General features: G+C 42.6%; 1 protein-coding gene across 4 annotated transcripts in view; it reads right to left on the bottom strand.

Annotated features, from left to right (window-relative positions):
• LOC126335048 (speckle-type POZ protein-like) overlaps nt 1-17,212 on the bottom strand; it is a 47,758-nt gene that overhangs the window by 16,689 nt on the left and 13,857 nt on the right. Inside the window, exon 1 of one of the 4 annotated variants that reach the window (XM_049997921.1) lies at nt 6,999-7,150. The exons of the other annotated variants lie outside the window; for them this stretch is intronic. The gene's annotated coding sequence lies outside the window, so the exon portion shown is untranslated. Of the gene's footprint in view, nt 1-6,998; nt 7,151-17,212 lie in introns of those variants that run through there. 4 annotated transcript variants of the gene reach the window in all.

Raw genomic sequence — 17,212 nt, forward strand, 5'->3', positions numbered from 1 at the left:
GTGATTAAAAAGAAACAAGAATTGTAAATGCAATGGGATTAAACCGACAAAATGAAGATGCTAGTGAAATTAAGGAATGTGGGAACTGTGCCGACTATGCACATTTGCTGACTGATCTGAAAGCCAAGATGCAGAATGCAATTCATAAAGAACAGATGCAAATTTTAACCTTGGCACCTGTAAGTTGGACAGTCAGACACACAGCAGCTCAGTTCGGCGTGTCCGAAAGAATGGTGAAGAATGCTCAGAAGCTTAAGCAGAGAAGGGCATTCTGGCACTTCCCGAAAATAGGCAAAGCAGGAAATTACCAGCAGAAGTTGCTAGTAGAGTGCGAAATTTTTTTGAAGATGATGAGTATAGTAGAGTGTGCCCTGGAAAAAAAGATAGTATTTCAGTTAGACTTTTAGATAGAAAGACATACATGCAGAAAAGATTGTTACTTTGCAATTTATGGGAAATTTATGTTACCTATAAGAATATAAATGGTCCAGAAATGGGGTTCTCACAGTTTTGTGAACTTAGACCCAAATGGTGTGTAACAGTATGATCAGCTAGATGCATGCAGTTTGCATCTGTGCAATTTACCAAAATGTTAAGCTTACGCTTAGCGGAGCTCGTATACGTGAAAATTAGAAGGAAATTCTCAGCAAGGCAGTTTGAACTCAAACAGTGCAGGCTACATCGCTGTGAAAGGTGTCCTGGGCCCGAAGCTATAGCATCTGAAATTGGCAGCTATTTCCTAGATCATGAGCCACAGGAGTTATTTTGTTTAAGCAATGGATACATACTGATCGGGCCACACTGGACACCAAGCGAATGGTAGTGGATGAATTTATTGAAGATGTAAAAAATAAAATATGGAGTCTGTCATGCCACCATTACATTGCCAAGCATCAAAGCTTGCATTTTAAAGGCCTTAAATGTCATCTGAAAGACGAAGAGCTTGGTGTCCTAATGGATTTTGCAGAAAATTATTCTTTTATCATTCAGGATGCTATGCAAGGCTTCCACTGGGACAATAGTCAAGCATCAATTCATCCATTTGTTATCTACTTTCGTCAAAATCAGAAAGCAGAATCTTTAAGTTTTTGCATTATCAGTGATTGTTTGCGGCATGACACTATTACAGTTCACGTTTTTATCAAGGAGCTCATCAAATATATAAAAGCATGGTTTGCACAGATATCCCACATTCATTATTTCAGTGATGGCTCCAGTGCTCAATATAAAAATGTCATGAATTTCCTAAGTTTGTGCTACCATAAGAGTGATTTTGGAATGATAGGATTGTAGGTACAACAAAGCGGTTAGCAGCAAGAGCAAGCTTGGAAAGGCCACCTAATGGACAAATTCTTACTCCCCTAGATCTGTTTCACTTCTGCTCTGAAAACATTAATGGAATTAAATTTGTTTTTGTCAGTAAAGATGAAACTGAAAAAAAATATTGTGTCACAAGAAGAGAGGTTTAAACTTGGACAAACTGTAGCAGGCACTAGAGAAAATCATCACTTTTTACCTATCGATGAAACAGCAATTCAGGTCAGCAGAGTTTCAAGTGATTGTTCATCTTTTCTAGCTAAAATGGGGTCACAGTAATGAAGGAGGCATATTAATGTCTGCTCTCCAACCAGGACAATATGTTGCATGTGTCTATGGAAATGTGTGGTGGATTGGGAATATCTGTGAGACTTCTACAGAGCAAAGGGATGCATTAATAAACTTTATGCACCCACATGGTCTAGCAAATTCATTTTATTGGCCACCAAGAAGTGACAAGTGCTGGGTTCTGGAACACCACATTGTTGCAGTTATTCCAGCTCCATCAGTAAAGTCGTCTTGATATTCATCAGAAAATTAATGCAGCATATCAAAAATTGTAATAGGTTAGAGGAAACAATCTAAGGAACCTAAGAGTGCCTTCTAATTTTACACAGGGCACTTAAATAATTTTACTATCAGGCTTGGGAGCATGTGTAAAGAAACCCACCCGTGGCTGTTGTTGCTAAGCTATCGGTCGTGGCCCCTATGGCAATGGAAATGCTGGTTTTCCCAGGTGAAACGAAACTAGCAGTGCTTAAGCCACCATGGGCCATAGCAACTCATTTATACACTTCTTTCCATCAGTAAGCTGGTGTTGTTCATTAAACAGGCAACTAATAATTAGATGATTATGCAAATATTCATTCATAATAATGAGAGAGAGAGAGAGAGAGAGAGAGAGAGAGAGAGAGAGAGAGAGAGAGAGAGAGAGAGAGAGAGAGAGAGAGAGAGTGTGTGTGTGTGTGTGTGTGTGTGAGTGAGAGAGAGAGGGGGGGGGGGGGGGAGGTGACAATTAAGAAATAACATTGTTTCTATTTTTAATTCTTTTGCTATTCAGACTTAATCTAGGTCCTATTCATCACTTTTTAGGGCCTTATATGCTTGCATTGCAAAACCAAATCCACTTTCCTAGTTAGTTTAGAATATGCTCTTTCTAATGACCGTAGTTTAGAAGAGTTTGGAGAAAACACTTTTTTGAAAAATTTGACTAAAAATACCCATTTTTAGCACTTTTTGAAAAATTGTCAACTTCACTCTAGATTAGTGAAATAATGGAAAGCAATAGGAGAATGAAATTTTATATTCTAAGACCTTGTGTTGGTGGGTTATGGTGTGCAAAGTTTCATGTACATCCCACAATTACTTTTGGAAATATAAAAAAGTAAAGTTCGCATTTTTTTTAAACAGCTATTTTTCGCCCAACTTTGCTTCAAATTATCTGTATGAAAATTGCTCAGAAATCCTTTTCTTAATATTTTACCTTAAAGAGCTCTAAAAGTTGTATAAGATGGCCAAGTTTTGTTTCTTTGATGCAAATACTTAGAGATATCTCATCTCAAAGTAGCTGAAAATTCAAGGACGCACTAAGGAAGCTGTGCTATCGTCTTAAACAAGTGACTGTATTTCCGAGAGTACTGAATTTCTGAAACTGAAACTTTACCAGTGTTCACTGAGAAAATGTGTGAATGTTCATACAAAATTTCATCAAAATACATGAGGGAGCCTCTAGACCACTTGGCATGGAATGACGCATTCCTTCAGCATAGATATTGATGATTATAATGTTTTGAATTGATGGAGGGAGGAACAATTTAAAAGGTGAGTATTCATTTGTAATGTAACCCTGTTGGTCCTGGAGTCAGGCGAACTGTTTACACTACAAGCTGTACGAGTTGAGGTAGGGGTTCAATCTCCCATTCAATTGGTTTATCTTTTGAAATCAAAATTGAAATATTTTAAATTTGGTGCTCAGGTAAATCATTGGCACCTTCTAGTGAAGGTAACAGGCTGCATTCCGAAACATGATCTTCATCCTCAGAAACTTCTACGTAACTATCAGATATGTTCAGAAGTGCGTCTGCTGTTTCAGCATCTTACAAAGAGCCCTATATCTCGAGAAAAAACTTGGAGAAATGCATGATACAAACTGTGTTGTCTTACAATACATTTACTCAGTTCATTTACGATGATGGACCATCTTCACAGTGGAAAAATGTCTGCTGTGACAACTTTGTACGGCATATATGCTAGTAAATCAGGAAAGTACACACCATTACTGATCTGAAAATGTAAGAAACCTGATACTTAACACCGTAATACAGGCTTAACCAAGCAGAAGACAACACCGAAAACATGAAAATATGTAAGAGCAGTAGTTGTAAATGTTTTCAACATAGTTTTCTGCTTGGTTAAGCCTGTGTTATGGTGTTAAGTATCAATTTTCTTATGTTGGTGTCACAATAGATATTTTTCCACTGTGAAGATGGTCCACAATTGAAACCAGTAGTGAATACACGTATTAAGGACAGCACATCATGTATCGTGCATTTCTCCGAATATACTGATGTCGTCGACAGTTTCCTGACAAAAATTTTGAGGAAAAATGCTTATAAAATGTGTGATCTTATTTATTTATAGATTCTTCCATTACTTCTTGTCAGAACAATTCCACATTTAAAGTAGTGTATTCATCTCTTCGTCTCCCTCTGCGATTTTTACCCTCCATGCTGCCCTCCAGTACTAAATTGGCGATCCCTTGATGACTCAGAACATGTCCTACCAACCAATCCCTTCTTCTGGTCAAGTTGTGCCACAAACTCCTCTTCTCCCCAAATCTATTCAATACCTCCTCATTAGTTATGTGATCTACCCATCTGATCTCCAGCATTCTTCTGTAGCATCACATTTTAAAAGCTTCTATTCTGTTCTTGACCAAGCTATTTGTCGTCCATGTTTCACTTTCATACATGGCTACACTCCATACAAATACTTTCAGAAACGACTTCCTCACACCTTAATCTAGACTTTATGTTAACAAATTTCTCTTCTTCAGATACGCTTTCCTTGCCATTGCCAGTCTACATTTTATATCCTCTCTACTTCGACCATCGTCAGTTATTTTGCTCCCCAAACAGCAAAACTCCATTACTACTTTGAGTGTCTCATTTCCTAATCTAATTCCCACAGCATCACCCGAATTCATTTCACTACATTCCACTGTCCTCGTTTTGCTTTTGTTGATGTTCATCTTATATCCTCCTTTAAAGACACTGTCCATTCCGTTCAACTGCTCTTCTCAGTCCTTTGCTGTCTGTGACAGAATTACAATGTCATCGGTGAACCTAAAAGTTTTTATTTCTTCTTCATGGGTTTTAATTACTCCTTCAAATATTTCTTTTGTTTCCTTTACTGCTTGCTCAATATACAGACTGAATAACATCGGGAATAAGCTACAACCTTGTCTCACTCCCTTCCCAACCACTGATTCCCTTTCATGTCCCTCGACTCGTACAACTCCCATCTGGTTTCTGTACACATTGTAAATAGCCTTTCGCTCCCTGTATTTTACCCCTGCCACCTTCAGAATATGAAAAAGAGTATTCCAGGGAACATGGTCAAAAGCTTTCTCTAAGTCTACAAATGATAGAAATGTAGGTTTGTCTTTTGTTAATATAGCTTCTAAGATAAACCGTAGGGTCAGTATTGCCTCATGTGTTCCAATATTTCTATGGAATCCAAACTGATCTTCCCTGAGGTCGGCTTCAACCAGTTTTTGCATTTGTCTGTAAATAATTCGTGTTAGTATTTTGCAGCCATGACTTATTAAACTGATAGTTCAGTAATTTTCACATCTGGCAACACCTGCTTTCTATGGAATTGGAATTATTATATTATTCTTTAAGTCTGAGGGTATTTCACCTGTCTCATACATTTTGCGCACCAGATGGTAGAGATTTGTTAGGACTGGCTCTCCAAAGGCTGTCAGTAGTTCTAATGGAATGTTGTCTACTCCCGGGGCCTTGTTTCATCTTAGGTCTTTCAGTGCTTTGTCAAACTCTTCATGCGGTATCATATCTCCCATTTCATCTTCATCTTCCATTTCCATAATATTGTCCTCAATACATCGCCCTTGTATAGACCCTCAACATACTCCTTCCACCTTTCTGCTTTCCCTTCTTTGCTTAGAACTGGGTTTCCATCTGAGCCCTCGATATTCATACAATTGTTCTCCTTTCTCCAAAGGTCTCTAATTTGCCTGTAGGCAATATCTATCTTACCCCTAGTGGTCTCTACAATGTCATCAGCATCCTTACATTTGTCCTCTAGCCATACCTACTTAGCCATTTTGCACTTCCTGTCGATCTCATTTTTGAGACATTTGTATTCCTTTTTGACTGCTTCATTTACTGCATTTTTATATTTTCTCCTTTCATCAATGAAATTCAATATCTCTTCTGTTACCCAAGAATTTCTACTAGCCCTCGTCTGTTTACCTACTTGTTCCTCTGCTACCTTCACTACTTCATCCCTCAAAGCTACCCACTCTTCTTCTACTGTATTTCTTTCCCCCATTCTTGTTAATTGTTCCCTTATGCTCTCCCTGAAACTCTGTACAATCACAGGTTTAGTCAGTTTATCCAGGTCCCATCTCCTTGAATTCCCACCTCTTTGCAGTTTCTTCAGTTTTAATCTACAGGTCATAACAAATAGATTGTGGTCAGAGTCCACATCTGCCCCTGGAAATGTCTTACAATTTAAAACCTGGTTCCTAAATCTCTGTCTCACCATTAGATAATTTATCTGAAACCTGTCAGTATCTCCAGGCTTCTTCCATGTATACAACCTACTTTTATGATTCTTGAACCAAGTGTTAGACTGGTTAATTTATGCTCTGTGCAAAATTCTACCAGGTGGCTCCCTCTTTCATTTCTTACCCCAAACCATATTCACTTACTACTTTTCCTTCTCTTCCTTTTCCTATTATCGACTTCAGTCACCCATGACTATTAAACTTTCGTCTCCCTTTACTATCTGAATAATTTCTTTTATCTCATCATACATTGCATCAATTTCTTCGTCATCTGCAGAGCTAGTTGGCATATAAACTTGTACTACTGCGGAATTCGTATCGATCTTGGCCACAATAAGGCGTTCACTATGCTATTTGTAGGAACTTACCCACACCACCCATTTTTTTATTCATTATTAAACCTACTCCTGCATTACCCCTATTTCATTTTGTATTTATAACCCTGAATTCACCTGACCAAAAGTCTTGTTCCTCCTGCCACGGAACTTCGGTAATTCCCACTGTAACTAACTTTAACATATCCATTTCTCTTTTTAAATTTTCTACCCTACCTGTCCGATTAAGGGATATGACATTCCACGTTCCAACCCTTAGAACGCCAGTTTTCTTTCTCCTGATAACGTTATTTGGCTACAGAAAAAAATAGCAATGACTTGTGGTCTCCCTTATCTCCTTTCCCCAGATACTGACATTCCATTTTCCAAAACAATTACTTCACCTCTTTATACCCAACTTACTGCCCAGAAATGCATTCAATTGTTGACAAATTGATTGTTGTCAAAATTTGCTGCAATAATGAAGGTACGCACCTTATGGAGGTCAAATCGAGGGTTGCTTAACCCTAAAAGCGTCCATGTGGATCACTTACCTAGCAGACTGACTTTTCTTTAACACTGCCTTCTAGTGTCTTTTCACAGTCCAACACACCTCACTCTTTCACTACTGTATTTCCTCACTGACACTGTATCTAACAAAAAGTTCAAACCAAACACAAAACTCGACGCAGAATGGTTTATGTGCAAGTTCTCACTCGTTTGTTATAAACAGAAGAGCACTGGAAACAGTGTTGCCAACATGCATATTTTACACTAAAAATTCAGAGATGCAATTAACACTTTACAGAGGAAACTATCGCCCACTCTGTTTGCACTGACTACTAACGTATTAACCAAACAACATACTGTGTAATTTTATAAAGTTTTAGGGTAGGGGTTTTTTAGTAAATAATTTGTAAGAACTCATAAAAATGCAATTTTTTTACATTTTTAGTAATAAATATTTACGTAATACAGATAGCTGGAGCAAGAAGATGTTGTTTATAATTATATCAGTAGTATCTGGTAATGTGACAGAAAAGATGGTGTTCTGTGACTTACAGAACTCTCGAAAGAAAAGAAAATTTAAGTGAAAAAATGAACTAAAAATTTGTATTTTTGTCTTAAATTTTTACGTTAAAGGAAGCCCTCAAGTCTACGGGTGTCAACTAAATTTCAACACACTAACGATGAGCTTTAATGCGAAACATCTGCCAGGTCTCCAGCACTTTTGGTTTATTATATTAGAGTTATTTACACAACATACATTTTTTTCAAAAGGGTGTACCATTTACAAAAATTAAGGTAGAACAAAATTACTTTATTTCTTAATACTTGTGATGTAGAGGTCTAATATACTATTTTTTCCAGAGAAATTAATGCCCGCGAGTAGACATGACCTGTATGATTTCAGATGAAATCACCCACTAATGAATGAATCGCTTTATGAATAACAGATAACACCTCAAAACATTTGTGTAATACATGCATTTTATTAAATGAATAGCATCATTATCTAATTAAACTGCAAATGAAGTCTCTAGATCTGTTCACTTCCAAGATTCATCACTGAAAAGTTTCCATGGCAGTGTTTACTTGTTCTCGTATTTTGGATGTATTAATACCTAAACTGACTGAAAAATTACATGACAGACGTATGATAAGGTGCATTTGACATGTGAGAGTCTAATTTCATTATAAAATATTTTATATTCAGACAATTTCTCTATCACATAACTGAAGGTCACTGTAACCCCACTGTAGAGTTTGTATGACAATTTCAGAGGTGTACACTATTAGAGTTGTATGTGCTTTTGTCTGATCTCTGGTAGTACTGAGACCTACACATACCTACTGCCTAGACTGTTTGGATTTCTCTTTGAATCGTCTACGTTTTGGGGTTCAAAACTTCATGCAATGTGCTTGGGTTCAAGTGAAAAGGAATGCCCTCATTTAGATCACAGCCCTGTGTGTTTCCTTAGCTCAATCAGTCAGGGGCACACCAGGATGCCTCAAATGAGAAGACTGTTTACCAAAAAAAATTTAGCCAAATTCTGTTTCAGCAAGCTTCTGCCAGACAAAGTCACGATGTCTGATGTCAAAAATGGCTCGAATCACCTACTTTGCTTCGGCTACTCGTATGATGATGGAACAACGGGATATCTACTACATATTGCAAATCTCTCAAGATTACTTATGAAACATAGTACAGAAGTACTTATGAAACATAGTACAGAAGGAATCTCAATTTTGTAGATAATACCCAGATAAGAAAAATACCTCTCCAGTACTAAATCTCACCACCTACGGCCTATGCAATCACTGTTACACGAACATAAGGCAGATGTTTAGCATAATTTCTATCAAGGCTGTGACGTATTATGAAGTGTGTGTCAACATACAGCAGTTCAACTCATATGACTAAACAATAACAAAAGGAATGGAAGAGACATCTGTTCACCAACAAGCAATACAGGTTATTTCAAACTGTGCCTTGGTCCAACTCTATCCCAAACAAAAAGGCATTAGAATGATTACTTCGTTTCCATTGCCTGGTCTTCCTGCACAGTAGATTTTGTTCTTTATTACTTTCTCTCCAGTGTCAGCATATTCCACAACTGCACACCAGATAACACACACATCCCTGGATAATTTACACGTATGTCTATCATTCCAATCTTTCCCATCCACTGCTCTCTTTAGTGTAATACCAGCTCTATTACAATCTTTTAGCCTTGCCACTTTTCATACAATGTATACAGCTTTCCTACGAAACTTTTTATGGACATAATTCGAAATATCTTAGTTCTGTACTCCATTTGCTCATTTGGTTTCTAACACACTCATGTACAATTACATTAACACTTCTGGTATTTATTTTCACCTTCACACAACATTCCATACACGCAGTTTCATCCTGATTGATGAACAGTGAACTTTATAGCAAAACTCAATTCCCAAGTTCACTAAACTTACATTACTCATTAATTATGCAGTGTACAAGATATCCAAAACAACATACAGCTAGAGCAAAATGTCTAAAATTATTAGTTAGACTTCATACAAACAAATAATAATTAAAAATGTAGAAACAATAAAGAGTAATTGTGACACTAATAGTATCAGTGCTGTTTTCTTACATGAAACAATTACATAGGTGTCTATGGGCCAACAAAGAAGCATTCCGATTCCACCCGTCTACTTTGACCCACATCAATATGGCAGAAACCCCTAATTTCAACGTCTCCAACATGACACCTATGACGCCAATACATAGGCACGCCCACGAACGTGAAAATACCTAAATAACACAGTAACATATCCCACCAAAAGTGGGCCAATTCAAGTGAAGTGGTCCAATAAAAATTAAGTTGGTTGCTTGACCATTTTTAAATATTTTAATTTTTAAAAAAATGTGATTAGCCAATAATTGAGAAGTTCAAAACAGCTTTTAAAAAAATTTTACCTTTCACCTTCACTGAATGGCGGCCATTTTCATTTGTAAGTGCGCGACAATATTTCAGTTTAGAGACATTAGCAAAAATATGAGTATCTTTGCACTGGGTTAAGTTACGACATTGCAATTGACATGTTTGTTCTTAGAAAAGTGTCCTCTACAACATTGTCTATTACACAAAATACCCTAAATTAAAAAATAACCAGTCAAAATGACCTCCAAAGTTTGGTATCCAAATTTTCAAAAATCCATTTTTAGGCCCAAAAATAACAAACAAAGAGTGATTTATGAGAGTATTTTTTCCTGTAGTTAGGTATCATACACTACTAGACTCTTACACAGCAAGAACACTTACAAATGTTTCCTCAATTTTTTCTGAATTTTTGAAATTTGAAAATTTTCATCTTTTGTGAAGTTTGGGGTTAGGTATCTCAGGTGGGACTGGATATAAAAATATGATTTTTGCACAGTTTGTACACCTATATGATAGCAACGTACTGTAAAAATTTCAACATTGATATCTGACTGAACAAAGATACGAATTTTTGAAAATGAGGAGATAATTCACATTACTCTACAACTGATCTTATGGCTGTTGCCTATTCATGTGTGATATTATCTATTATTATTGAAGTAAGGTACTGAATTATAAACAAAAAGTGGAAACATCACTGAAATTAAAATCTACATTATTTTGACATACTTAAAATGAATATTTTCAATTAACATCCTTCGAGGAGCTACTGTTCCTAAATCTGGTAATGAATGTTAAGAACACTTATTTCTTCTGACAGCTTCTGATAAGGCCTCCCAGTTGCTGTGGTAAGTTCAAGCACTGAAAGTGTCCTTAAAACATTTTTCCATTAGTATCCATACTTTGTGACTAGTAGATTTCTTGAATGATGTTCTGGGTCCAGCAGGGTGGTAAAAACGCACAAAAACCATCATTGTTTTCCAAAATTGCTCTTTCAACTTCTGCAAGCCACCACTGTCCATCATACACACATGCCACTAAACTTTAACTTTACCGACACAATAAATTTCTGTTTCTGAAGTTACATAGCATCGAACTAAGTTTTCTTCAATGCCAAGGAATTTGTGGAAATATCTTGTTGGTTGGTTGGTTGGTTGGTTGGTTGGTTGGAGTTAAAAGGACCAGACTGCTACGGTCATCAGTCCCTTTTTCCAAATACTAAAAACACCCACAGAGAATAAAAACGAGCAACAGACGATAAGACAGACGACACAGAACAAGAGAAAAGTAGACAAAGACCAGACAAGACAAACTAAAATCACACAGAGTGCGACGGTGGTTGGCCGACCATACAAACAAAAAGGGAAAAGCCAACCACGGAAAAAAAAAAAAAAAAAAGAAAATCAGACAAATCGTAGGCCATAAGCCAGAATCAACACAAAAACTCACACACATTAAGCGATAAAATCCCCCTGCCCGAATAAAATGCAGAACTATGTCCGCTATGGAAGTTTCGTCAGATAAAAGCGCAGAGAGCGTATCAGGCAGTGCAAAAGTCTGCCTGAGCACAGTTAAAAGGGCGCACTCCAACAGAATATGGACCACCGTCAAGGACGCCCCACAACGATAAAGAGGGGGATCCTCACGACACAGTAAATAACTGTGCGTGAGTCGGGTGTGGCCAATGCGGAGACGACAAAGGACGACTGATTCCCTGAGGTTGGCTCGCATGGATGACCGCCACACAGTAGTCATCTCCTTGATACGGCGGAGTTTGTTTGGCACGGGTAGGTTGCGCCAATCAGTGTCCCATAAATCGAAAACTTTGCAGCGTAATAGTGCCCACAAATCAGTCGCCAGGAGGCCAATCTCCAGAGACGGTGCACTAGTGGCCTCTTTTGCCAGGCGGTCAACAGTTTCATTTCCAGGTATCCCAACATAGCACGGGGTCCAAACGAAGACCACAGATCTGCCGCAACGGGCAAGAGTATGCAGGGACTCCTGGATAACCATCACCAGACGAGAACGAGGGAAACACTGGTCGAGAGCTTGTAAACCGCTCAGGGAATCGCTACAGATAATGAAGGACTCACCTGATCAGGAGCGGATATACTCTAGGGCACGAAAGATGGCGACCAGCTCAGCAGTGTAAACACTGCAGCCATCTGGCAAGGAGCGTTGTTCGGAATGGTCCCCTAGAATTAGTGCATAACCGACACGACCAGCAACTATCGAACCGTCGGTATAGACAATGCCAGAGCCCTGATACATGGCCAGGATGAAATAAAAGCGGCGTCGGAAGGCCACCAGAGGGACTGCATCCTTCGGGCCCTGTGCCAAGGCAAGGGCGAGGCACACACCATGGGGGTGTACGCAGAGGGGCCCGGAAAGGAGGTGGTACAGGGAAACACCCAAGACCGTAGAGAAGCTGTTTGACGCGTACGGCGATCGGACAACCCGACCGGGGCCGACGTTCTGGCAGACGGACAACTACGGGAACAGGACACGATAATTTGGATGCCCGGGCAAGCTAAAAACATTGGCAGAATAAGCAGCCAGTAATTGTTGGTGTCGTAACTGCAGTGGAGGGACACCTGCCTCCACAAATATGCTGTCCACAGGGCTGGTCCGGAAGACACCAGTGGCAAGGCGTATCCCGCTGTGGAGGATTGGGTCCAGCAGCCGCAACGCAGATAGGGATGCTGAGCCATATGCCAGACTCCTATAGTCCAGACGGGACTGGATTAACGCCTGGTAAAGCCGTAGGAGAATAGATCGGTCGGCGCCCCCCCTGGTGTGACTCAGGCATCGCAGAGCATTTAGATGCCGCCAACACGCCTGTTTAAGCTGCCGAATATGAGGCAGCCAAGTCAAACGGGCATCAAAAACCACCCCCAAAAACCTATGTGATTCCACCACTGAAAGAAGCTCGCCGTCAATATAAAGCCACGGCTCCGGGTGAACAATGCGTTGCCTGCAGAAATGCATAACGCAGGTCTTGGCTGCCGAAAACTGAAAACCATGCGCTACAGCCCAAGACTGCGCCTTGCGGATTGCGCCCTGTAGCCGACGTTCAGCAGCTGCAATGCCAATAGAGCTGTAGTAAAGGCAGAAGTCGTCAGCATACAGGGAAACAGAGACAGAATTTCCCACGACCGCAGCGAGCCCGTTAATGGCTATCAAAAACAGACAGACACTTAGAATAGAACCCTGTGGCACACCGTTCTCCTGGACTTGGGAGGAACTATATGAGGCCGCGACGTGCACACGTATGGTACGATACGACAGAAAATTGCAGATATAGATCGGCAGAGGGCCCCGAAGGCCCCATCCATGATGCGTAGAAAGGATGTGATGACGCCAGCAACCAGATGCTCAAGGCGGGCAAAGGCAGTACGGATGACCAACTCCAGGCTCACCAGATTGTCGGCGGCAGAGCGGCCTTTACGGAACCCACCCTGAGACGGAGCCAGAAGGCCCAGAGACTCCAGTACCCAATTCAAGCGCTGGCTCACCATCTGCTCAAGCAACTTGCAAAGAACGTTGGTGAGGCTAATGGAACAATAGTAGTCCACCTCCAAAGGGTTCTTCCCCGGTTTCAGAATGGGAACAAAAAGACTCTCCCGCTAATGCGACAGAAACTCACCCTCGAAGCAAATGCGGTTGTAAAGGTCGAGGAGGCGTCACTGGCAGTCCACTGAAAGGTGTTTCAGCATCTGAGAGTGGATGCTATCTGGGCCAGGAGCGGTATCAGGACAAGCGGCGAGGGCACTGCGGAATTCCCACTCACTGAACGGAACATTGTACAATTCAGGATGGTGGGTGCGAAAAGAAAGACTCCGACGTTCTATCTGCTCTTTAATGGAGCGGAAGCCCAAGGGGTAGTTGGCAGAAGCGGAAGTCATAGCAAAGTGCTCTGCCAAGCGGTTTGCAATGATGTCGGAGTCAGTACAAACTGTTTCATTCAGTGAGAGCACAGGGACGCTGACAGGGGTCCGATAGCCATAGAGGCGGCAAATCCTGGCCCAGACCTGCGATGGAGTGACATGGAGGCCAATGGTGGACACATACCGCTCCCAGCACTCCTGCTTGCGTTGGCGGATAATGCAGAGGGCTCGCGGCCGCAGCCGTTTGAAGGCGATAAGGTGGTCGATTGATGGATGTTGCTTGTGACGCTGGAGCGCCCGCCGGCGAACTTTAATCGCTACAGCAATCTCAGGCAACCACCAAGGCGCAGTCCGCCGCCAAGGGGACCCAGAAGAATGGGGAATGGCAGATTTGGCAGCATTAACGATGCCGGTTGTGACCGAATGAACCACTGCATCAATGTCATCGTTAGAGAGAGGCTCAATAGCGGCAGTGGAGGAGAACAAGTCCCAGTCAGCCTTATTCAGAGCCCATCGGCTAGGGCGCCCAGAAGACTGATGCTGTGGTAGTGACAGAAAGATCGGAAAGTGGTCACTACCACAAAGGTAGTCATGCACTCTCCATTGGACAGACGGTAAGAGGCTAGGGCTACAGATCGAAAGGTCAATGGCGGAGTATGTGCCATGCGCCACACTGAAGTGTGTGAAGGCACCATCATTTAATATCGAGAGATCAAGCTGCGCCAATAAATGCTCAATGATGGCGCCTCGACCTGTTGCAAACCGACCCTCCCCACAGATGGTTATGGGCGTTAAAGTCGCCCAGTAACAAAAAAGGTGGCAGCAATTGGGCTATCAGAGCAGCCAGGGCATGCTGCGCGACATCACCATCTGGTGAAAGGTAAAGACTGCAGACGGTAACAGCCTGTGGCGTCCACACCCGAACAGCGACAGCCTCTAAAGGTGTTTGGAGAGGTACAGACTCGCTGTGATGAGAGTTCAGGACATAGATGCAGACACCACCAGACACCCTTTCATAAGCTGCCCAGTTCTTATAATAACCCCGGTAGTCACGGAGGGTGGGGGGTCGCATTGCCAGAAACCAAGTTTCCTGCAGAGCAATGCATGGGAAAGGGTGAAGGCTGATAAGTTGGCGGAGCTCAGCTAGATGGTGGAAGAAACCGCTGCAGTTCCACTGGAGGATGGTGTTGTCCATGGCTGAGAAAGGCGTGACGGGACTGGGAAGGGAGATTACGCCACTGGGTCACCTGCGCCCCTGGGTCACCTGCTGCCTCCGATTTAGCACCTGTGATAGTGCTTTCCATGGCGTCTGATGGACCGGCGAGATCGAGATCCTCAGCGGACGCCAGAATCTCCACCGCATCCTCAGACGCAGAGCTGGAAGGTTGCGGTGGGATGGCTGCCACCGCGAGCTCCTTGGGCTGAGAGCTCTTCTTGGGTTTCTCACGCCGTTCTTTGGGTCGCACCGACTGGGAGGGCTTCACCGATTCAGTCTCCGGGACGGAGGAGGATCGTGAAGCCCTACGACCTGCTGATTGCGGGCACTTACGCCATTGTCGGTCGTCAGCTTTCTCGCTGGCGGAAACCTGGGAAGGGACCCCTTGCGAGCGTGAGAAGCCGAAGAAGTTGGACACTTCTCCGGCTTAGAAGTGTGGACAGACGTCCCCGATGGTTGGGATGGTGTTGCTCCTGAGGTAGGTGGCGCAGGAGCAACCCGGTGGGTAGAGCCCACTGGCGAGGGGGCAGAAGGAGTTGTACTACTCGTCGATCAGGCCACAATTGGAGAAACAGACGGGGCTAGCACAGGTGTTGTAGCAGCAGCACAGGGAAGATGCCATTCTCACAGGATGGAGTTGGTCGTATTTCCTCTTGGCCTCAGTATAGGTTAGTCGGTCCAGGGTCTTGTACTCCACGATTTTACGCTCTTTCTGGAAAATTCGGCAGTCTGGCGAGCAAGGTGAATGGTGCTCCCCGCAGTTGACACAGATGGGAGGTGGAGCACATGGAGTATTGGGATGTGATGGGCGTCCGCAATCTCGACATGTGAGGCTGGAAGTGCAATGAGAAGACATATGGCCGAACTTCCAGCACCTAAAGCACTGCATCAGGGGAGGGATATAGGGCTTAACGTCACATCGGTAGACCATCACCTTGACCGTCTCCGGTAATGTATCCCCTTCGAAGGCAAAGATGAAGGCACTGGTAGCAATCCGATTTTCCTTCGGACCCCGATGAATGCGCCGGACGAAATGTACACCTCGGCGCTCTAAATTGGCACGCAGCTCTTCATCAGACTGCAAAAGAAGATCCCTATGGTAAATAACTCCCTGGACCATATTTAAACTCTTATGGGGTATGATCTTAACGGCAACATCCCCCAACTTGTCACAAGCGAGTAACCGTCGTACTGGGCAGAGGATGCCGTTTGTATCAGGATTGACCCAGAGCGCATTTTTGACAAGCCATCCACCTCCCCAAACTTGTCCTCTAAATGCTCGGCGAAGAACTGAGGCTTTGTGGAGAGGAAAGACTCCCCATCAGCCCTCGTACAAACTAAGAAGCGGGGCGAATAACTGCTACTGCCATCCTGAGACTTACGTTCCTCCCACGGTGTGGCCAGGGAGGGGAACATTTTCGGATCGTACTTCTGAGCGTTAAACTGAGCCTGAGAACGCTTAGAGACTGCTGGCCACCAGCGAGAGGTGGCCGTTGCCGGGAGTCCCGATACCCCAGGAGGATAGGCATCTACTCCTTGGAATATACATGAGGAGTTAACGGCGCAGGCATCAGTAGAGCGATCACTGTGTTGTCAGGGGGCTGCAACCAACAGGGTACATGGCGGCCCCACCACAACGGACTGGCTACCGTGCTGGATGTTAGGTAACATGTGGTCCATGGTCGCCGTCGGTGCAGAAAGAGGCACTGCACAGTGCAAGGTGTGATCTGCACGCAGAAACAGAGTCATGCCCAAGAGATGGAGAGTGGACAGGACTGCAGTTCAACGGTGTATAAGCTGGCGAAAGGTCTGATCGCAAGATGGACACAATGCACCAAGTAAGGCGCCCTTCCCCAATCGGCTCGCTCTTCGGAAAATTTTGAGAGATGGAGGTCAAACCCAACAGGGGACCATCATATAAGACCGAAAAGTTGGAGACTCCTTTTAGTCGCCTCTTACGACAGGCAGGAATACCGCGGGCCTATTCTAACCCCCAAACCTGCAGGGGGCAAATATCTTGTTCTTTTCACTGATATACCATTTTCAAATCTGGTTTGAAGTGTTGTTTTCATATGCAGAACCACTTCTTTCTTGATCAGAAAATAGGTAATGCCTTTAACATTATCCTTGAAAAAGACATACATGTCCTGTACTGTGAGATTTTGGTCTGTGGTTGGTCTTTGTAGGCTGGCTTTACTTACTTCACGGTTTGTTCTACCTCTTACACCATAACT

This window comes from Schistocerca gregaria, chromosome 2 (genome assembly GCF_023897955.1).
Source record: "Schistocerca gregaria isolate iqSchGreg1 chromosome 2, iqSchGreg1.2, whole genome shotgun sequence".
NCBI classification, from domain to species: Eukaryota; Metazoa; Arthropoda; class Insecta; order Orthoptera; family Acrididae; genus Schistocerca; species Schistocerca gregaria.